The sequence below is a fragment of the Odocoileus virginianus genome, chromosome 29 (genome assembly GCF_023699985.2).
Source record: "Odocoileus virginianus isolate 20LAN1187 ecotype Illinois chromosome 29, Ovbor_1.2, whole genome shotgun sequence".
NCBI classification, from domain to species: domain Eukaryota; kingdom Metazoa; phylum Chordata; class Mammalia; order Artiodactyla; family Cervidae; genus Odocoileus; species Odocoileus virginianus.
Window position 1 is genome coordinate 23,322,860 of NC_069702.1, and position 23,330 is coordinate 23,346,189.

Below are 23,330 nucleotides of genomic sequence, written 5' to 3' on the forward strand. Positions count from 1 at the left end.
AATTTATCAAAGTTAAGAGAGATTGAAAACAAAGAATGCCAAAATTTTAACTCAGAATCAAGAAAAAATGATTAAGTGCAGAGATATTAAAGAAATACATTAATAAACACAAAATTAATTAAATACAAAACAAATACTAAGTGCACACCAATAAAACCAAAAGCATATAAGTTTTGGAGGAAAACTAATAAAATGGCTAAATCTTGCAACCTAGAGAAAAAGAGAGAAGTTCATTGATCAGGTTAGCCCTGGTGTCCTTGAAGAGCTTGGTGGTGATTATTCTCTGCAAGCCAGTATGAGAAAAGCTGCCGTCTAACTGGACTCAATGAATTCACTGAGGATGATGGAATGCTAGGGTGACAGGGAGCAAGTGATAGCACTTAATCCTCAAAGACAAGGCATCTATGGTTACTGTAATGAAAGCAGAGTTAAAGTAGTCATGCGGTTATTTAAACCTGCTTAGAGCTTTCGTGTTGGTGAATTGATCACAGCGCCCTTAGGACTGAAATAGAGAGGCAGTGAACAAGTCTTTCTTCATGTATGTAAGTGAAAGAGCTTAGACTTAATGTTTAAAAAATCTGACTTAACCGCTACAGTACAGAATTGTGAATCCTCAATCAATTCCCAAGATCAAAGTCCCCTGAATATGAATAAAGAGGAGGCTGGTGTTCACTTGAGGAAGGACCTTACTAACCTACCAAAAATGCATATGGTATATCTTCCTTCTAGACTACCAAATAAACTTGGTGTCATTTATCAGGGAGACTGCACATAAGGGAAGGAAAAGAATCAGAATTTGAGGATTTCCGGATATCTTAATCCAGCACACTTAGGATCCATTTCCATACATATTTCTCTAGTGTATTTTGCAATCATCTGGGGGCAAATGGTGTCTCCTCGTGGGATCTCACCCTCTGGGATGTGAAGAGGTCTGAGTCTGGCTTTATGTCTGGAAGTAATGAGAGGTAGTAGAAGTGGTCCTAAAAGAGATCAGCATTTTGCTGCAAACTAACCAACTCACACGAGGCCATTTCAGGTTCTCAAGCAAAGGAAAACTAATGACTTCAGTCAGGGGAGATGTTGCTCTATTACATCCCAACATCTCCAAAAGTCTCCATCTATTATCGCAGGTGCCAACACTTACCTACACACCGTCAACTCGAGAAGTCCCAGATCTCATCATCTAAGAAAATATAGATAGAACTCTGGATACAATCCATTCTAGAGCAAAATTCTCCTTCATTTGTGAACCTGTGAAACTAGCAAGCTACTTACATGCTGCTGTGGTTTGAATGTTTGTATCCTCCAAAATTCATATGTTAATCCTAACCCCCAGATGAAGGTGTTAGGAGATGGGGCTTCGTGGAAGTGGTTAGGTCATGAGGGTGAAACCCTCATGAATGAGATTAATAACCTTTTATTTTTTTGAGATTAATAACCTTATAGAGGCCCCAGAGATCTCCCTTGCTCCCTTCTACCATGTGGGAACACAGCCAGAAATTGCTGTCTGTTAACCAGTAAGCAGGCTCTCACCTAATGTGAAAACTGCCTGCATCTTGATCTTGAAATTCCCAGCCTCCAGGACTGTGAGAAATAAATTTCTGTTGTTTATAAGCCACCTAATCTGTGGGGTTTTATTATAGCAACCATAACAAATTAAGATGTGTGCTCACACAATACAGTGAAGCCATAGGATAACAGTTACAGACATTCTCACTGCAAAAGGGAGAACATGGAAGAAAAAGAGTCACTGGTCTCAAGCAACTTTAAAATCCAACTGGCCAAACTTTGTTAGGTTTCGAAGGTTGGGAATAATCCTCTGTAACTCCTAACCTCTGGACCCAATGCCTTACCCTTAAAGTCATCCTTTTTTCTTGAAGGGTAGAACATATTTGCAGATTAGTAGTTTTATCACGTTTCCTGCCTGTGGAATTCTGGGGGCCCAACAGTCTTCTGTCATTTCATCCTGTTGCTTGTCCTTTTTAGTCTAAGTTGTCAGTTTTTCTGCTGATACATTCTTGTCAGTCTCCTATGTATGTCATGGAAATGTAGGCCTTTAAACAATAGGCTCCTCTAGAGTAATCACATCTTTTTCTGACTTCTGCTGAGATGGCTGAGGAGATCCATGAATCATGTGCTTCATCCCTTCAAATTCACTCTGCGTGAATAAATATACTGATCATTTGATTCTTCCAAAGCACTAGCAAAAGATATCCAGACACATCCTTGGTTTTCTCTTTGTGTGTGTGTGTGTGCTCACTCAGTCGTGTCCAACTCTTTGCGACCCTATGGACTATAGCCTGCCAGGCTCCTTTGTCCATGGAATTTTCCAGGCAAGAATATTGGAATGAGTTGCCATTTCCTGCTCCAGGGGATCTTCCCGACCCAGAGATCAAACCCACATCCTTTGCTTTGGCAGGAGGATTCTTTACCACTGTGCCACTCTAGAGCATAATTTTCTGGCAATGACTCTCCAGATTTTAGCTTTTAAAAATTTTTTTTGCAGTCTGGATAGGCTAAGGATTTTCTAAATCATCAAATTCTGGTTTCTTTTTGCTTAACAATTCTTCTCTTAATTTATTTCTTTCTTGTCTCGTTTTACTATATCAATAAGAAGAAACCATGTTCCACCTTCAACGCTTTGCAGTACTCAATTCCTGATACCAAAATATGTATTGGTTTCCTATGGCAGCTGTAACAAATTACCACTATGTGGTGGCTTACAGCAACATATACTTAAATATATATATATATTTATTCTTTACAATATATATAATAGGAATATATACAGTATGTGTGCTCAGTCATGTCCGACTCTTTTGTGACCTCACCTCATGGGTTGTAGCCCGTGAGGAATTCTCTAGGCAATTCAGTCCATGGAATTCTCTAGGCAAGAACACTGGAGTGGGTTGTCACTTCCAACTCCAGGGGATGTTTCTGACCCAGGAATCGAACCCATGTCTCCTGCATTGGCAGGTGGATTCTTTACCACTCACCACCTGGGGAGCCCCCTGGGGAGCCCATACATATGTATACCTATGTATACAGTATACATATGTATATATACATACACACACATTGTTTTTGAGTCACTAAGTTGTGTCTGACTCTTCAGCAACATATACTTTTTTTCCTTATAGTTCTGAAGGTCAGAAGTCTGAAATCCACTTCTCTGGGCCAAAATCAGAGTCTGCAGAGTCACACTCACTCTGGAGGCTCAAAGGGTGACTCTTTCCATTTCTTTCTTGGCATCTAGGGCTGTATTTCTTGCATTCCTTGGCTCATGGCTCCTCAGCCATCTGCAAAGCCAGCTGGGTAGCATCTTGCTTCAGTCATCACACTGCCTTCTGTCTTTGTAATCAAATCTCCCTCTGTCTTCTCTCCTTTAAGGAAATTGGGGATTACCTTTAGAATCCACCTGGATAACCCAAGATAATCACCCTATCTCAAAATCCTTATCTTAATCACATCTGCAAAGCCTCTGTTGCCCTATATGGTAAAATTCACAGGTTCCCAAGATTAGACTGTTGATATCTTTGGGGGCCATTATTCCGCTTACCACATTGGGAACTTTCTTTTTCTTTCTTTTTCTTATTGGAGGATAATTGCTCTACAATGTTGTGCTAGTTTCTGCTGTGCAATGAAATGAATCGGCTACATGTATCCACGTATCCCCTCCGCCTTGGACCTCCTTCCCAGTCCCCCGAATCCCACCCTTCTAGGTCATCACAGAGCACCCAACAAGGTAATATTCACAATGTTTAGCATTTTTTTTTTTTTAAGCAAAAAAGGAAGGACCCTATACTATACTAAAGAGTTTAGGGTAGGGATGAATTGAGAGAGTAGCATTGAAACATATTACCATATGTAAAATAGATAGTTAATGGGAAGTTGCTATATAACACATGGAGCTCAACATGGTGCTCTGTGACAACCTAGGGGGTGGGATGGGGTGGGGGGTGGAAGAGAGGTTCTTTATGGCTGATTTGTGTGGTATGGCAAAAGACAACACAGATTGTAAAGCAATCATCCTCCAATTAAAAGTAAATTTTAAAAAGATTGTAGGGTACTTTCTTTTTTTTAATTTGACGCTAACCATTGTGAATATTACCTTGTTGGGTGCTGGATATTTCTGTGTTTGAATACAAAGTTTAGTTACCTGGAAACAGTTTGATTCTTTCAGGCTTGCTTTTAAACTTTGTGAGGTGAGATACAAAAAAAAGCTCTAGCCAATGTCTAATTTGGCTCCAATAACTTCCCGAATTCTCTGCCCAATGCCCTGTGAATTACAAGATCTTTCATTCTGGCTGGTGAGAACATGATGTGTTTCTGGCCCCATGTGAGCACCTGGGATTTTTCCCTCTGCCCCTGGGGGATAGAATCCTATCCAGCCTCCGGCATTTCCCTCATATACATGTAATTATCAGTGCCCAGCAGAGGAACAACTAAAACAGAAAATCAGAAGATCTTCAGAACTCTCTTGACAGTCTCTGATCCTTTATACTCCTGCCCTAGGAACTCTTGCTTGTCCTCGCAAGATTCTCAACATTTTCTCCTCAACTCAGGAAGACTGTTAGGCTCTGCTGGATCTCCTCCTCCTTGTGCTGTGGCCTGGAAACCTTCTTTGGGCCATAAAAGAGGCAATCACAAAGCTCATCTCCTGTTTCTCATCTCGGTGATCACTGCCTGGCACAGCCTGGTGTCCGATGCCTGAAGACTGCTGTTTCCTGTATTTTATTCAGTTTTCTAGTTATTTCAAGCATGAGGGTATTTCAGGTCCCTGTTACTCCATCTTTGCCAAAAGCAGAAGTTCTTAAATTTTATGTGAAAATATAAAGGAGCTAGAAGAGAAAAAAAATTTGAAAATGAACATATTTTAAGGAATCACACTACCACTTGGTTTCAGGGTTTTTTTTGTTAAAAAAAAAAGATGAACTGTTATATCCAAAAATGTGAATAATCTCAGTCTAACAAAGCTACAGTAAACAAGATAATATGGTGTTTGCAGGGTCGTTAGTTTTATATGTCAACTTGACTGGGCTAAAGGGATGCTCGGAAGGCTGGTAAAATATTAGTTCTGGGTGTGTCTGTGAGGGTGTGTCCAGAAGAGATCTGGCATATGAATTGGTAGACTGAGTCAATCCTCACTCAAGTAGATTGGCATCATCCAATCCCTTGAGGTCCTGAATAGAACAGAAAGGCAGAGGGAGAGCAAGTTTGCTCCCTCCGCTTGATCTAACACTTTCACCTTCCCCTGCCCTCAGACACTGGCTCTGGTTCTCAGACCTTCAGACCTGGACTGGGGCTTATGCCCTTGGCTTTCCTGGTTCTTAGGCCTTCGGACTCAGGCTGAATTACACCACCAAATTTCCTGGTTCTCCAGCTTGCAGATGGCAGGTGGTAGGCTGCCATAACTGTGCGAGCCAATTCCTATAATAAATCTGTGTCTATATATCTCTCCGTCCATAGGCATATATATATATAGAGAGAGAGAGAGACAAAAAGAGGAAGTTCTTTTGATGATTTTTCTCTGGAGAACGCTAATACAACATTTATATAAGGATAGATTGCTGGGACAGTGTAAAGAGTTCAGAAATCGACTTTATATGTATATGGTCAATTGTGGGGACTTTTTTTTTTACAAATAAGGAAAAGAAATAGTCTTTCTAGCAAATGATGTTAGAATAATTAGACATCCATAGGCAAAATAATGAACCTAGACTCTACCTCACACTATATACAGAAATTAACTTGAAATGAATTATAGATACAAACTTAAAAGTTAATATTATAAAATTCCTAGGAGGAGCCATAGGGAGAAAATTTTTGTGTCATTGGGTTAGGTAAAGATTTTTAAATAGATCACAAAAAACACAAATTATTATTTTCTTAAAATTATTTTTAATTGATAAATTTACCACCATCAAATTTAAACTTCTGCTTTTGGAAAAATTCTGTTTAAGAAAACAGAAAGGTATACTGGGAGAAAACACTTGCAAACACATATCTGATTAATCAATGGAATACATAATATATACAGATATCTGACAACTCAGTAGTAAGAAATAGATATTCCAGTTTAAAAATTGAGCAAAAGATTTGAATAAATACTTCACCAAAAAGGATATATGGATGTCAAATAAGTACATTAAAATATGCTAAACATTATTTGTCTTTCAGGAAATATAAAACAAACCACAGTGAAATACCACCACACACTTACTAGAATGACTAAAATTAAAGCCTGAAAATACCAAGTATTAAGAGAACGTAGGCTCACTGGAGACCTTCCATGTATTGCCTTTGGGAACATGAAATATTTCTGCCACTTTGGAAGTGTTTCAGTTTCTTTTAAAGTTAAATATTTTCATAATGATGCTTCCCTGGTGGCTCAGTGGTAAAGAATCAGCCAGCCAATGTAGGAGACATGGGTTTGATCCCTGGGTCAGGAAGATTCCCTGCAGAAGGAAACGGCAACCCACTCCAGTATTCTTGCCTGAGAAATCCATGGACAGAAGAGCCTGGTGGGCTATAATCCATGGGATTGCAAAAGAGTAGGACACAGTTTAGCAACTAAAGCAACAACAAATCTATAAATCTACAATACTCAACGAATAATCCAAAAACCTCATTCCACAGTTTCCCACAAAAATTAAAAACATGTCCACACAAACCTCTACACAAATATGGTACACTCATAAATGGAATATTACTCAACAATAAAAAGGTATAAATTATTTTTACATTCAACAATGTAAATAAATGTCAAAATCATTGTGTTAAAAAAAAAGAGTCCAGACACAGAATACTATACACTGTAAGATGCCATTTAAATGATACTACAGAAAAGCAAATCTATAGGGACAGTCTGCAGACCAGGAGCTAAGCTGGGATAAAGGGACTAATTGCCAAAGAACATGAAGGAATTTGTTTCAGTAATGTAAATATCTTGTATCTTAATTACCTGTCAAAACTCATTGAGGTATACTTTATTTTTTTTTGAGGTATACTTTAAAAGTGTGAATTTTACCAAATATAAATTATACCTCAATAAAATTGCTTAAAAGATGTCTTGTCATAGAAAACCAAATATACAGTATGATCCCATTTCTTTGAAGAAAAATGTTTACATTTTAAATGTTGCTGTGTTTACGTATTTAAACACACACACATATAGACGTATAGAAAGACCTAGAAAAACACACACTACATTTTCTTAGTACCTGAAGCTGGAAATGGAAATGGGATTGTGGGCTGTCAAAGACTGGATTCTATGGAAGCTGAATCTGATACAGATTTGGCAAGTGGGTGACTGCAGCCAAGAAATTAAAAGCTGCTTGCTCCTTGGAAGAAAAGCTCTGACAAACCTAGGAAACATATTAAAAAGCAGAGACATCACTTTGCTGACCAAGGTCCATTTAGTCCAAGCTATGGTTTTTCCAATAGTCATGTATGGATGTGAGAGTTGGACTATAAAGAAGGCTGAGCACTGAAGAACTAATGCTTCTGAACTGTGGTGTTGGAGAAGACTCTTGAGAGTCCTTTGGATAGCAAAGAGATCCAACCAGTCCATCCTAAAGGAGATCAGTCCTGAATATTCATTGGAAGGACTGGTGCTGAAGCTGAAACTCCACTACTTTGGCCACCTGATTCAAAGAGCTGACTCACCGGAAAAGACCCTGAAGCTGGGAAAGATTGAGGGCAGGAGAAGGGGGCAATAGAGGATGAGATGTTTGGATGGCATCATCGACTCAATGGGCATGAGTTTGAGCAAACTCCTGGGAGATGGTGAAGGAAAGGGAAGCCTGGCATGCTGCTGTCCATGGGGTCACAAAGAGTCAGACACGACTGAGCAACTGGGCAACAACAAACCATATACTGTGCTACCCCATCTGGAAAGCTCTGTTGTCTGATTATAAGTGATGTCCCCAATGTCAACAGGGATGAGCTGAGAAATGCAACAATAATAGATAGCCTGAGGATCCAGGCTACCTGCTCATGCAGCTTGCTTATGTTCTTAGTCCTGCTCATGCTTGACCCCAGATGTACCATATTCCTCTAACAATGGATTGCTACTGAGCCTGCCTGGTTTACAGTTGAGTGGATCTGATAGAATCCAGTCCCAAGTGCATAGTCACTTGGTATCTCTGAGTCAGATGCTCCATCTCTACCAGAGCCCAGTAGCACAGCAGGAATTGTTTTTCAAAAAGCATATGATTATCTGCCAAGAGGGCATAGTCTAGCTCCAGAAGCCTGATTCTACCACAGTAGTTTGCCATGAACCCCACACAGCATCACTTCATTCATATACTGAATACACTAGAGTCTGCCAAGTCATTCAGGCCAAGCAGCAGAGCTGCTAACATTATAGGGGCCTGCTGCAGAACCCTTTCTTGTTCTGCACCCCATAAAATGATGGCAGCCTTCTGGGATGTTCAGTATACGGACTGGAGGAGCATTCCCACATTAGAATGTTGTTGTTCAGTCACTCAGTTGTGTCCGACTCTTTGAGACCTCATAGAATGCAGCACACCAGGCTTTCCTGTCCTTTACTATCTCCCAAACTTTGCTCTGGAGAAGGCAATGGCAACCCACTCCAGTACTCTTGCCTGGGAAATCCCATGGAAGGAGGAGCCTGGTAGGCTGCGGTCCATGGGGTCGCAAACAGTCCGACATGACTGAGCGACTTTACTTTCACTGTTCACTTTCATGCATTGGAGAAGGAAATGGCAACCCACTCCAGTGTTCTTGCCTGGAGAATCCCAGGGACGGGAGCCTGGTGAGCTGCTGTCTATGGGGTCGCACAGAGTCGGACATGACTGATGTGACTTAGCAGCAAACTTTGCTCTAACTCATGTCCATTGGGTCAGTGATGCCATCCAACCATCTCATTCTCTATCACCTCCTTCTCCTGCCCTCAATCTTCCCCAGCATCAGGGTCTTTTTCCAATGAGTCGGCTCTTCATATCAGGTGGCCAAAGTATTGGAGCTTCAACTTCGTCATCAGTCCTTTTCAATGAATATTCAGGCTTGATTTCTTTTAGGGTTGACTAGTTTGAGCTCTTTTCTGTCCAAGTGATTCTTCTCTAGCATCACAGTTCAAAAACATCAGTTCTTCAGCACTCAGCTCAGAGTGTGTGGTCTTCTAAATCCAAAAAGGCCTACCAGGCATTGTATTTTCTTTCTCATGAAGGAAGTTGCAAGATGTGGTAGTTTGTCTTTTATTTTGAAGAGACATCCTGACACAACTACTTGAACAGCTGAAATTTTTCCAGTGTGATAGACCTTTGAACCTTTGTAGGGTTTACCTTCCACCCTTAGGTACATAGGTATCTTGCCAAGGCCTCCAGGATGCTAGCCACTTTTGGTCCCCTGATACCACTGGAATAATATGTTTGATGTAGAGGCTCAATGTATTATTTGAGGGGATATCCACATGGTCCAGACCCCTTCAGACTATATTATGATAGACTATCCTATGACATAAGGTAGTAGATTTAAAGTAGCCCTGGGAAAAACTGTAAATATCTATTGTTGCCCATTCCATGTTGAGAGTTTTTTTTTTCTTTTTTTCTGATTGGAATGGAAAAGACAGCATTTGCCAACTCAGGGGCCACAATCCATGTATTTGAGGCCATATTAATCTGCTAGCAAATTAACACTTTACACAGGGGCTGCAAGTGGGGCTACTACTTGGAGGGAGTTTTCAGTAGCCTAATGTGATCCTCTAGGATTTATCTGGCTCCTGTAGTGGCTAGACTTGCAAATTAAATGGATAAGTATCAGTGTATGTACTCTATTGCTTGTACATTCCCTATTGCTTTTGTATTTGTAACAAATTCCATACACTGAAACAACAAAAATGTATTATCTTATGGTTCTATATTTTTTTACTTTTAAAATTTTATTTATTTTTAATTGAGGGATAATTGCTTTAAAATACTGTGCTGGTTCTGCCATCAGTTCAGTTCAGTCGCTCAGTTGTGTTTGACACTTTGCAACTCCATGGACTGCAGCACGCCAGGCTTCCCTGTCCTTCACCAACTCCTGAAACTTGCTCAAACTCATGTCCATCGAGTTGGTGATGCCATCCAACCGTGTCATCCTCTGTCATGCCTTTCTCCTGCCTTCAATCTTTCCCAGCATCAGGGTCTTTTCAAATGACTTAGTTCTTCGCATCAGGTGGCCAAAGTATTGGAGTTTCAGCTTCAGCATCAGTCCTTCCAATGAGTATTCAGGACTGATTTCCTTTAGGACTGACTGGATCTCCTTGCAGTCCAAGGGACTGTCAAGAGTCTTCTCTAACACCACAGTTCAAATGCATCAGTTCCTTGGCGCTCAGCTTTCTTTAAGGTTTTTGCCATACATCAACATGAATCAGCAATGTCCTCTTCCTCTTGAACATCCCTGCCACCTCCCACCTCCCATCCCATCCCACCCCTCTAGGTTGTCAAGGAACATGGGTTTGAGCTCCCTGAATCATAGAGCACATTCCCACTGGAAATCTATTTTACATATGGTAATGTATATGTTTCCGTGCAACTCTCTCCACCATCTGCAACTTCTTTAAAAAATCTATTTATTTATTTTTATTTCTGGCTGTGCTTCAGTAATTATGGCACACGGACTTTGTTGCTCTGTAGAAATTAGAATCTTCCCAGACCAGGTATCAAACCCAGGTGCCCTGCATCGGCAGGCAGACTCCTAACCACTGGACACCAGGGAAGTCCCATCTGCAACTTTAATTCTCCCTGACATATAGCATAACAGTCATAGGTTCCAGGAATTAGAACCTGGACATCTTTGCAGGGACTACTATTATTCCCACAACTCTTCTTTTCTGAGAGTGAATTTACTTGGGTAAACGACAACATCTCTTTGGAGAAGAGATGGCAGAATTATTACCGTGATCATTGTTATCATGTTGCGGGGGCTTTCTCCCTGTGGATCCAGCTTCCTCTTCATTCAATGTGCTCCAGGTCTAAAAATTGGTTCAATCCATATTTGAGCAAAGAATCATGAGTTCTTATTGAGGCAATGCTCTCAGTCTTCTGATCATTTATTCTTTTTTTTCTAAAAAGACTTTTTGATGTGGACCATTTTAAAAATCTTTATTTAATTTCTTACAGCATTGCTTCTGTCTATGTTTTGGTTTTTCTTTGGCTCCAAGGCGCGTGGGATCTTTGCTCCCAGACCAGAGATTAAACACACACCCCCTGCATTGGAAGGTAAAGTCTTAACTATTGGACCACCAGGAAAGTTTCATTTATCCTTGATTTGTTATGATGGTACTCACTGAGTAGTACATATTTTGGCTCTCATCTATTTTGCCCTTGGGGTCACTTGTCTGATTACCCTTTTACAAAACTCTCTTCAAGTCAGTTCCTTTTGCCTGTCATTCTAGGCCTGTAGTTCATTACAGTAATTGTATCCACCTGGCTTCTAGCCGCTAAGTGCTGCCACCTGGCCTACCCTTTTTCCGGTTCTTATCAACCTGGAACTATAACAATGTCCCCTCCCATTAAAGTTTCCTCTTTCATACAAAGGACAGGCTAATCATGATTAGTGATGCCGGGACCCCCACACCGGCACCTTCCATGCGGCCTTGGTGGGTGGTATGTTCTCTAGGTACACCTCTGGACATGATGCCCTAGTGGGTCTTCTGGTTTCATAACATGTACCCACTTCAGCATTCCAAGTTCCTTGGGCCTTCTGATCCCTTCCTCCACTGTCTCACTCAGAAATTCTGGCATTTCAAGTTCATATAATTTATGAGCCATCACTTTTTCTATGCTCCTAGAAGTCACTCCAGTAGCACGTCCATACCATCTCCTGGGGACTTTGCCAGGGCATTAAATCTTGTATCTCAGGCACATGCCCTGAAATCAATAAACTTTCCACTGTTCAGTCTTTTGTCCCTGCCCCTTGATCATGCACCCTAAGATGCAGTCTCAGAGTAGCAGCTCCCACAGGTACATGCTGGTGAGATTTATAGCTGCCATATGACCGTGGGGAAATTAAAGGGCTGATGGGCAGATTCTAAGCATTTATTCTGGGTATTACTGCAGTTGAACACAGTAAGTATGTATTCATATATAACATGAATTATTTAAAGATTATTTTTAAACAGTTTCTTAAATAACAATAAAAGTTTTTTTCTTTGAGCCAAGGAACAGCAGAATCTTTAGTTTTACCCAAGCAATAATAATGAAAAAGGAAACACTTAAAATCATTCATGTAAGATTTCTCATCTCCAGAAATAAAATTACTTTAGAAAAATAGTCGTAGATGGTCAAGACTCAGATGGCTTTAAACTTTTTATCTTCTTCACGGGATGCAAAGATACTGCAATACTTTCTATAGTGTTCTAAAGGAAAGGAATTTTGAATCTGAATTTTTATATAAAATTTTATGCAAAGACAAATCATCATGGAAATGTGAAAACAAATGAGAAATTTTTATTCAACTAAATACTCAGAAACTTCATGACTCGCTCAAGGTTTCTGAAAAATTCTAATACATATTCCTACAATTAAAGTATCTAAAAAATAGGAAGACATGAGATATAAGAAATAGTGTTGAAGAAGGAAACTAGTAAACTTATACACAAATATATACATAAACTTATACATAAATATAAAAAATGTTTATACGACCTAAAGCTTAATTTAAGAAAATATTTAAATATCATGAGAATGAAAGAACTCTACTGTAAAAGCTTCAAAATACAGTTAAAATTGAAAATGACTTCAGTTTAATAGGTGATTTTAGAGGAGAGTGGGGAGGAGTCAAAATATACTAAAAGTGATAGTGTAGACACTCAGTCATGTCTGACTGTGTGACCCCATGGACCATGGAATTCTCCAGGCAAGAATAATGGAGTGGGTAGACATTCCCTTCTCCAGGGGATCTTCCCAACCCAGGGATCGAACCCAGGTCTCCTGCATTGCAGGCGGATTCTTTACCAGCTGAGCTACCAGGGAAGCCAACCTAGACAGCATATTAAAAAGCAGAGACATTGCTTTGTCAACAAAGGGCCATCTAGTTAAAGCTATGGTTTCTCCAGTAGTCATGTATGGATGTGAGAGTTGGACTATAAAGGAAGCTGAGTGCTAAAGAATTGGTGCTTTTGAACTGTGGTGTTGGACAGGACTCTGAGAGTCCCTTGGACTGCAAGGAGATCAAATGAGTCCATCCTAAAGGAAAGCAGTCCTGAATATTCATTGGAAGGACTGATGCTGAAGCTGAAACTCCAACACTTTGGCCACTTGAAGCAAAGAGCTGACTCACTGGAAAAGACCCTAATGCCAGGAAAGATTTAAGGTGAGAGGAGAAGGGGACAACAGAGGATGAGATGGTTGGATGGCATCACTGGCTCAATGGACATTTGAGCAACCTCCAGGACTTGGTGATGGACAGGGAGGCCTGGCATGCTGCAGTCCATGGGGTTGCAAAGAGTTGGACACAACTGAGTGATTTAAACTGAACTGAACTGAAGGGATGAAACTTATTCATGTCTTATTTATAAGGGACACATTTGGTACAAAGTGACAGCAAAAGTTTGAAAATAAATAGATACATCGAGAGAATTCTAACAAGAAAAAATATAGAGTGGTAATAATAAATATACATACAGCATAGGCTTCAAAGGGGTAAAGTATTAACTAAACAAAAGGAATATTTTATGCTCATAAAAGTTACAAACCACCAGAATGATATTATATCATCCAAATTTGTGGATCAAAAAATATAACATCAAAATGTTTAAAGCAAAAAAAAAATGTGGATAATAAAAAGAGTAATTGACACAAACAACATCATAATGAATGACTTCAACATATCTCTTAGATCAATAGAGGAAAAAAGATATGGAATATATTATTCATAAAGATATGAACACCTAAAATGTGCACTATTCCAAAATCTTTGATGTGCAATTCAAACCAAAAACTCATGCAGCTTAAAAAAAATGAGGGCCTCAACTAAAAAAAAATGTCTAAGTTGTATAAATAAAAAATGAATCCATGAAGTTTTAATTCTTATTCCTTGATTTTCTTTGATACTGATTTTAGCTAATGTTATAACAAAAACTTACATATTTATGCCTAAAAATGGAAGATAAATATATATGGAGAGATAGGGTAAGCTTTGAGAATCAGTTATCAAATAATTCATAAGGGCTTACCTTAGTGGCTCAGATGGAAAAGAATCTACCTGCAATGCAGGAGACCCGAGTTTAATCCCTGGACCAGGAAAATCCCCTGGAGAAAGAAATGGCTACCCACTCCTGTATTCTTGCCTGGAGAATTCCATGGACAGAGGAGCCTGGTGGACTACAGCCCATGGGGTTGCAAGTCAGACACAACTGAGCGACCTTTACTTCACTATACAGTTATTTCATTGAAGACTATCGGAAAGAGTTCATGAACTGATAAAAAACAATACAAAATTTTATGGGTAGAGTCTGACTAGAAGCATATCTTTTGAAATTTATTTTTAAATTTTTAATCTCATAGCAAAAATATTATTTTAAATAAAGAAATATGAGTCAAAACATTTCCGGGAGCTGAAGAACTTAGTTTTGGAGTCATACAAATCAGTAAAAATAGGACTGATGCAGAGTACCTGAAGAACTATGGATGGAGGTTCATGACATTGTACAGGAGGTAGGGGTCAAGATCATCCCCAAGAAAAAGAAATGCAAAAAGGCAAAATGGTTGTCTGAGGAGGCCTTACAAATAGCTGAGAAAAGAAGAGAAGCTAAAGGCAAAGGAGAAAAGGAAAGATACCCCCATTTGAATGCAGAGTTGCAAAGACTAGCAAGGAGAGATAAGAAAGCCTTCCTCAGAGATCAATGCAAAGAAATAGAGGAAAACAATAGAATAGGAAAGACTAGAGATCTCTTCAAGAAAATTAGAGATACCAAGGGAACAATAAATTGGTCACAATAAATGACAGAAACTGTGTGGATCTAACAGAAGCAGAAGCTATTAAGAAGAAGTGGCAAGAATACACAGAAGAAATATACAAAAAAGATCTTAGTGACCCAGATAACCACGAAGGTGTGATCACACACCTACAGCCAGACATCCTGGAATATGAAGTCAAGTGGGCCTTAGGAAGCATCACTACGAACAAAGCTAGTGGAGATGACGGAAATCCAGTTGAGCTATTTCAAATTTGGAAAACTCAGCAGTGGCCACAGGACTGGAAAAGGTCAGTTTTCATTCCAATCCCAAAGAAAGGCAATGCCAAAGAATGTCAAAACTACCATACAATTGCACTCATCTCACACGTTAGCAAAGTAATGCTCAAAATTCTCCAACTCAGGCTTCATTAGTACTTGAACTGTGAACTTCCAGATGTTCAAACTAGGTTTAGAAAAGGCAGAGGAACCAGAGATCAAATTGCCAACATCTGTTGTATCATTTAAAAAACAAGAGAGTTCCAGAAAAACATCTACTTCTGCTTTATTGACTATGCCAAAGCCTTTGGCTGTGTGGATTACAACAAACTGTGAAAAATTCTTAAAGAGATGGGAATACCAAACCACCTGACCTGCCTCCTAAGAAATCTGTATGCAGGTCAAGAAGCAACAATTAGAACTGGACTTGGAAAAACAGAGTGGTTCCAAATAGGAAAAGGAGTACATCAAGGCTGTATATTGTCACCCTGCTTATTTAACTTATATGCAGAGTACATCATGAGAAATGCTGGGCTGGAGGAAGCACAAGCTAGAATGGAGATTGCTGGGAGAAATATCAATAACCCCAGATATGCAGATGACACCACCCTTATGGCAGAAAGCGAAGAACTAAAGAACCTCTTGATGAAAGTAAAAGAGGAGAGTGAAAAAGCTGGCTTAAAACTCAGCATTCAAAAAACAAAGATCATGGCATCTGGTCCCATCGCTTCATGGCAAATAGATGGGGAAACAATGGAAACAGTGACAGACTTTATATTTTGGGGGGCTCCAAAATCACTGCAGATGGTGATTTTAGCCATGAAATTAAAAAATGCTTACTCCTTGGAAGAAAAGCTATGACCAACCTAGGTAGCATATTAAAAAGCAGAGATATTACTTTGTCAACAAAGGTTCATCTAATCAAAGCTATGGTTTTTCCAATAGTCATGTATGGATATGAGAATTTGACTATAAAGAAAGCTGAGTGCTGAAGAATTGATGCTTTTGAACTGTGGTATTAGAGAAGACTCTTGAGAGTTCTTGGACTGCAAGGAAATCCAACCAGTCAATTCTAAAGGACATCATCCTGAATATTCATTGGAAGGACTGATGCTGAAGCTGAAACTCCAATACTTTGGCCACCTGATGTGAAAAACCAATTCACTGGAGAAGACCCTGATGCTGGGAAAGATTAAAGGCAGAAGAGGATGACAGAGGATGAGATGGTTAGATGGCATCACCGACTGATGGACATGAGTTTGAGCAAGCTCCGGGAGTTGGCAATGGACAGGGAAGCCTGGCGTGCTGGAGTCCATGGGGTCGCAAAGAGTCAGACACGACTGAACGACTGTACTGAACTGAACTGAATGCAGAAGAAAGTTTTCATTTCTTGATCATGAAAGCAGCCATGGTCTCCCCATGGAGCACATCGATACCACCAAGATTCATGTTATCTGACTTGGGTGAACAGCATCATGTGATGTATTACACAGCTAAATATGTTTTGTGAAGGATGTTTCCATGTAAATGCAACATGTATAAATGATACTATTCACTGGACTTAAGAGATAGCTCACAATGACAGTATAGAATCCTCTTAGAGTGAAATAGATAGAAGCTATTTTAAAACCATGAGACACTTTAGCAGAATGAAATAAAAATGAATTCACTGACCAAATGAGGATGAAGTGAATAATGCCTCAGGTGTTCCGGTGGCAGTCTGATCAAGGTTATCTTAACAAAGATGTCAGCAATTTAGTCTCTCCTCACGGCTGTGCACTTGTAACTAAACTCTCCTCCCATCAGCGTACCCTCTCGCAAACTGTTCACAGCCAGCATCCCGCTGCTTAGCAGCAAAATACTAAATGGTACAGGAGCAGCAGGTCCTCTTCAGAAGCTCACTTTCAAACAAAATACCAAGCTTTGTTCCGATTTTACAGATGAGGAGTTTGATACAATGAGGGATGAGTGATGTGTCCTGACCGGGCGGGTCAGTAGATAAGTAAAAACTTGATTCTGTCAGAATCAGTTCACAGAACACAGAAACAAAGTATGGTAGGAAAGAGGGAATTACACAATATCTCAAACTGATAAGAATGAAGTGATGGAACTATGCATGTTGATTCTAATAATACCCATTGCATGCATACAAAAGTATGTTTTGAATGAACATTTAAGAAACTGTTCTTGAACCAGTGATACACATTTTCTGTATTTACAGAAAGAAAACTTTGTAGAGGCCTGTGCTCTGCCATTGTTTTTGATTAACTTTTAAAAGATAATCTGTTTTTCAAAAGAGTTAAACAAAACAGTGATTTCCTTATATCAACAAATGCCTGTAAGCATACACAGTCCTGGTTAATTAATTAAGTTGTCAAATAGAGCTGAGAAATTTTGAGAAAAATAAGAAATTATGCACTAAAACACAGCACTACGGGGATGGGGGGGAGACAAAACATTCTTAATTTTATAAAACTCTTCTTTTTGAAGGACCTTAAACTTTGTCCACCATAAACCGTTCCATAAACTCTGCCAAAATCAGAATAAGAGATTTTATTCTGAGATTCTAGGTGTAGGTATGGGGAGAAAAAGCAGAAAGAGGGAAGTCACACAAAATCAGCAGTGAAGATCATCTGGTTATTAATGTAATGCTTTGTTATCTAGAATTTTCCTTTTTGAAGCAAGCAGAACTCAAACCCAAAAGGCTAAAGAGTATTTTACATTAAACAGTGGCTAAATTTTTGAGAGACTGGATCAGACTATAGGAGAATTTTTATTTTCAGTGAGGTTCCCTATTCTATAGAGAAGCAAATGGCAACCCACTCCAGTATTCTTGCTGGGAAGTCTATGGACAGAGAGGGCTGTTTGGCTACAGCATGGGGTCGCAAAGAGTCTGACATGACCCAGTGACTAACACTTTTACTTTCGTTTTCACTTTCCCTATTACATCCCCAACTCTCCCAGTGTTTTAAACCCAGCAATTCCCAGAGTTTTTCTGGATATCAATTCCTTTCCATATACAATGAACTGTCATCTTCATGCAATGTGATACAAAGTGAGAGTCTCATTCAGACACAATAAAGATATTAGAAAAAAGCAATAAGCAAAGGTAAAAGCAATTTTACATATGCATACCGTGTACCACTCAGCCCTTCAGAAATTTCAGAAAAGCTTATTGGAAGCAAGTTGAAAAGGACCATCTCCATATAGCATCTTAGTTCCAATCAAGGGAAGATAATTTTTTACAATTTGGATGAATTATAATATGCATCTGCTTTAGACTTCCCAAATTTCTTTGATCACAGAACTTTCTTTGCAAGTGTAATATGCTGATGAAACATGAACAGCACTGTGAACCCTCAGGTTAAAATAAAGACAAAAACACAGTCTCAGAATAACTGCTGCTAGAAGCATTCAAAAAGGATCTCTAAAACAGAGTCTAAAATAATAACAATTTATTTAAATATTAATTTAAAGAAATTAAATTTATTTGCTAAAGGCCAAAATGAACAAAATAACAAAAAACAATTAAGTTACTGCAAGTTTAGTTGCTTGAAGATCAGCAGGATCCTTTTGAGACTTGTCTTTAAACTTTTTAAAGATAGGTCTAGAGTAATCTTTATGCTAGGGCTTGTTTAGCCATACTGTTAATCCATGATCCTCTGGATTCTCTATGAATGTCCTGGAAATTCAACAAGTTCTCTCCATTCTGGATGACAGGAATTCAGATGTCTCTACCCAACGTTATCTCTGAAAATTGTTTAATCTACAGTTTCCTTATTGTTTTTATTTAGACTTCATGAGTATTTCAGAAATGCATAATATAGTGTTCAACAATTAATTCATGGAGACCCTATTCATATTTGTATGAGTTTTTTTGTTAGATAACACTCTTCTCTATGCTACTCTGTGCTACAAATCCCAGCCTCCTCAGGTTCCTCCAAACTCTAAACTCTCTCCCCCTAATTCAGTGAGACTACCACGTTCTCCTTGAGTTTTTCGCTTCCTACATCATGATCTAGAAAATACTCCAAGTAAAACTCAGGTTGATTGTAAGCTTAAGCCTATTTGCTTCCCTTCTCTTAGGGATCACAATCTTGCACTGTCTATTGCACACACAGTGTCTAACAAAAACTGTTCTGTACGTTTTGTTGAGTTTTTCAGCTATTTATGATGGAAAGGAAAGTCTGATACCAGTTACTCTATGAAATCCAGAAATGGAAATCTCTATGAGTTTTATAAAGGAAACTGCCAGGATCTAAAAGTAAGTTTAAATAACATCTCCTGGAAGAGTTCAAAGAAATTTTGTCAATAATTCTTTGAGATTTGAAGCTTTGTTTTGTTGCTTGCTTTTCTTACTAAGTTACTTTGGTTAATTACCTAAATTTTTATAATCACTAAGATTCTACTGTTGCCTATTTTTGGTCTAAAATGTCTCTATCTATTTTACTTCTATTTATCTTAAAATTCTTTTGATAGAATTAGACCATTTTTTAACACTGCAGTATTGATTTACAGTGATGGGTTCATGATCAGCTCCTGGAAAATTGTTCACTGCAGATGTTGGCTTTTGTTTATCTTAGAACACCAAAAAATAGATCCCTAAGAGGATTTCAGGATATTTGTCCCAAGCCTCTAAATTTACTCATCAGGAAATTATGTTCTAGAAAATTTCAATGTTGTTGTTGTTCACTCACTAAGTCCTGTCTGACTCTTCGTAACCCCATGGACTGCAACACACCAGGCTTCCCTGTCCCTCACTATCTCCTGGAGTTTGCCCAAGTTCATATCCACTGAGTCAGTGATACAATCCAACCATCTCATCCTCTGTTGCTCCCTTCTCCTCCTGCCTTCTCCTCCTGCTATCTTTCCCAGCATCAGGGTCTTTTTCAGTGAGTCAGCTCTTCGCATTAGGTGGCCAAAGTATTGGAGCTCTAGCTTCACCATCAGTCCTTCCAGCCCTTCAGGGTTGATTTCCTTTAGGATTGACTGGTTTGATCTCTTTTCTGTCCAAGGAACCCTTGAAAGTTCAATAACTAACTCAAAATTATCTGGCTAGTGGTTGACAAGATTAGAACCAGAACACTTATTTCTCTGTCTAAATTCAATTCTTGCTTCGTGTCTGTTTCATCTCATCACACTACCTTCCTCACCAGAGGTGGGAGTTGTGTAAGAGTCTTTCCTATTCACTTCATTTGTTAATAAGGTTAATATCAATAAAAACAAAATCGCTTTCTCCAATTTTGTCCATCAGTCACAACTTCTGACATCTTTTTATTGTAGCTCAAGTACTTTTTGTATTTAAGAAGTCAAAGAAAGCCAGCTTAATCACCATACTCCTCCTGCTGGAAAGAATATCTAACTACAGGCAATAGGAAGGCATTCAGACAGAGAAGGAAGGTTGTGCCAGATGCTCTGGGGACAGAGGTGGGTACAAAAGAGATTGAGAAGACAAGGCTACATACATAAAAGATTTAGAGCACAATATGAAACTCTATTCTTCATCTCGAAAGCCAAAAGTCTTCACTGCTCTCCTGTAGTATGTGTAAGGTATGCAGCCCTGAGTCAGAAAATACTACTAGAATATTGAAGATGAGAAACCTGTGTGGCAGTTATTGAAAATAAGGCTCACCTAGATATGTTGCTGGCTTCCCAGGTGACACTAGCAGTAAAGAGCCCGTCTGCCAATAAAAGAGACATAAGAAACACAGGTTCGATGCCTAGGTGGGGAAGATCCTCTGGAGGAGGGCATGGCAACTCACTCCTGCACTCTTGCCTGGAGAATCCCATGGACAGAGGAGCCTGGCGGGCTGCAGTCTGTAGAGTCACAAAGAGTTGGACATGACCGAAGTGACTTCACATGCATGCAGACATGTGAGCAACGTTTTATCATAACACATAACAACCTAGCAAGAGAATGAGAGCAATAATGCTGACAGGTGATATTACAGCAGGTGATACCTCACAACACCTTTGTAGAAGGTCCTCACTGAAGCAGGAACCCTAGCGCTGGCGCTTCCTACTGTCCAGGCCTCCAGCCTGCTCAGTTCCTTCTACTGGCTGTTAACACCAAGTCAGTCTGCATGTATGTGGATTTTTTTTTTTCTTAACTCTCTGTGCAGATAGCATAAGCTATTTTCAAGTTACAAGGAGAAAAAAAATAAATCTCAAAAGAATTCAAAATGTGCTAATTTCCATTACATTAATGATTTGCTTTTTAAAAAAATCAATAACCAGCAAGATATGATTAAAGGCTCTCTAAATATAAATTCTTCATCATCTTGAATACAATATTGCTGTTAACAAGACTTAAAAATGGTGCTCACTAGTCTACAAGATTAGATGAAGAAGAGTAATTATTTTATTAACCCTCCCAGAGTTATTTATTGACCATCTTTTCTCTCTTCCCTCATAACACATGGCATCACAAATAAAATAAACCAAGTATTATACATCCATTTATAATACCAAGTCACAGACTTCTTTAGCTCACCCTGAAGTAAAAATATAGCTCCTTATTTTGGATTATTATGATCTAACTAGACTTTACTGAGTCGGGGCAAAAAAGAAACCTTTAGAATAGCAGCTAGTATCAGCTAACATTATTGAGTACTTACTCTAAGCCAGGCACCATGCTAAATGTTTCTACTTGATTATCTTGTTTAATTCTCACAACAACTCTATGAGTTGCATTTTATTATGCCCATTTCTTTAATGAGGAAATGAAAGTTCGGGAGGGTAAATAACCTCCCTGAAATTACAGAGCTGCTAGGTGCTGAAAGGCTGGCTTCACCTCTGCCATCTGTACTTTGAACTTTGAACATCTGTACTCTTCTCTACTCCATGTTCTTACCAATACTACTACACTTGCTACATGTAAAGGCAAGCGTGTGTCAGGCCTTTTAGGTAACTTTCGAAGATCCAAGATAGGAAATCTAGGTAGCACAATGGATAACAGAAGGATTGGGTTCAGGTTTCTGCATGTTGGCTGTGATTACAAACATTTATCTCACACAAAAAGAAACATGCATGCTACGTTCTTTCTGTCATGTCTGACTCTTTGTGATTCTATGGACAGTAACCCACCAGGCTCCTCTGTCCATGGGATTCTCGAGGCAAGAATACTGGAGTGGATTGCCATTTCCTTCTCCAAGGGATCTTCCCGACCCAGAGATTCACCCTGAGTCTCTTATGTCTCCTATATTGACAGGTGGGTTCTTTACCACCAGCACCACCTGGGAAGCCCAAAATGAAATACATTTGAATACAAACAGTACAGAATAATGGTATTTAAGAGAAATCCTTGAATGTTCCTAGTTTTCAAAAAAGGAAACCATTGCAAATTTCAATATTTTATATAGTTTAATTACAAACTACTTAGGATGTTTGAGAATTTTAGCACATCACAGTTTCAAGACACTTGAGAACACTAACCTAAAGAACTACCGGATAGCACATAAAAAATTATAGAATTTTTAAAAAAATTTTACGCCATACCCGGGGTGGGATCTTAGGTCTCCCACCAGGGATCAAACCCACACCCTGTGTATCGGAAGCATGGAGCACTGGACCACCAGGGAAATCCCAACAGTTACAGTGTTTTGATGTCAGGAGTCATATATGTTCTAATTCTTATTCTACCAATAAGAGTATGAATGACCTTGACCTTATCTGTAAGGTGAGGATGATAATGACAATAGTACCCAACTTGGAGAGCTGTCGTGTTGATAAAAGGGATAATCAGCATAAGTGCCTCACACCTGGAAAGCATTCGTGAGTGCTGGCTATTGCTGTGCTGGCTATTCACTAGTTCATGTGAATAGTTCTTCTAAGCCCAACACGTGGAGAACTCGAACAGGACTTGTGTGTGTAACTAATCCCACCAGAGTTCCAAGTACTAGGGCTAAAGGAATGATGTGTGCCTGATTTGTTCCCCACAAGGGTGACAATGCTGTGGAGTTCTGCATCCTGATTCGTCTCTTCTTTTACCAGTTAGGTAGCCATGGATCTGAAGAGCTTGTGAATATCCCATAAATACGATTGCGAAGAAAGAGGATGTTCCGTCTCAGTGACGCTGGCAAGGAAAACCACCCCATCCATTAATTCTCAAAGAAAAGCAGTATAAAATACTGGAGAAACAGTCATT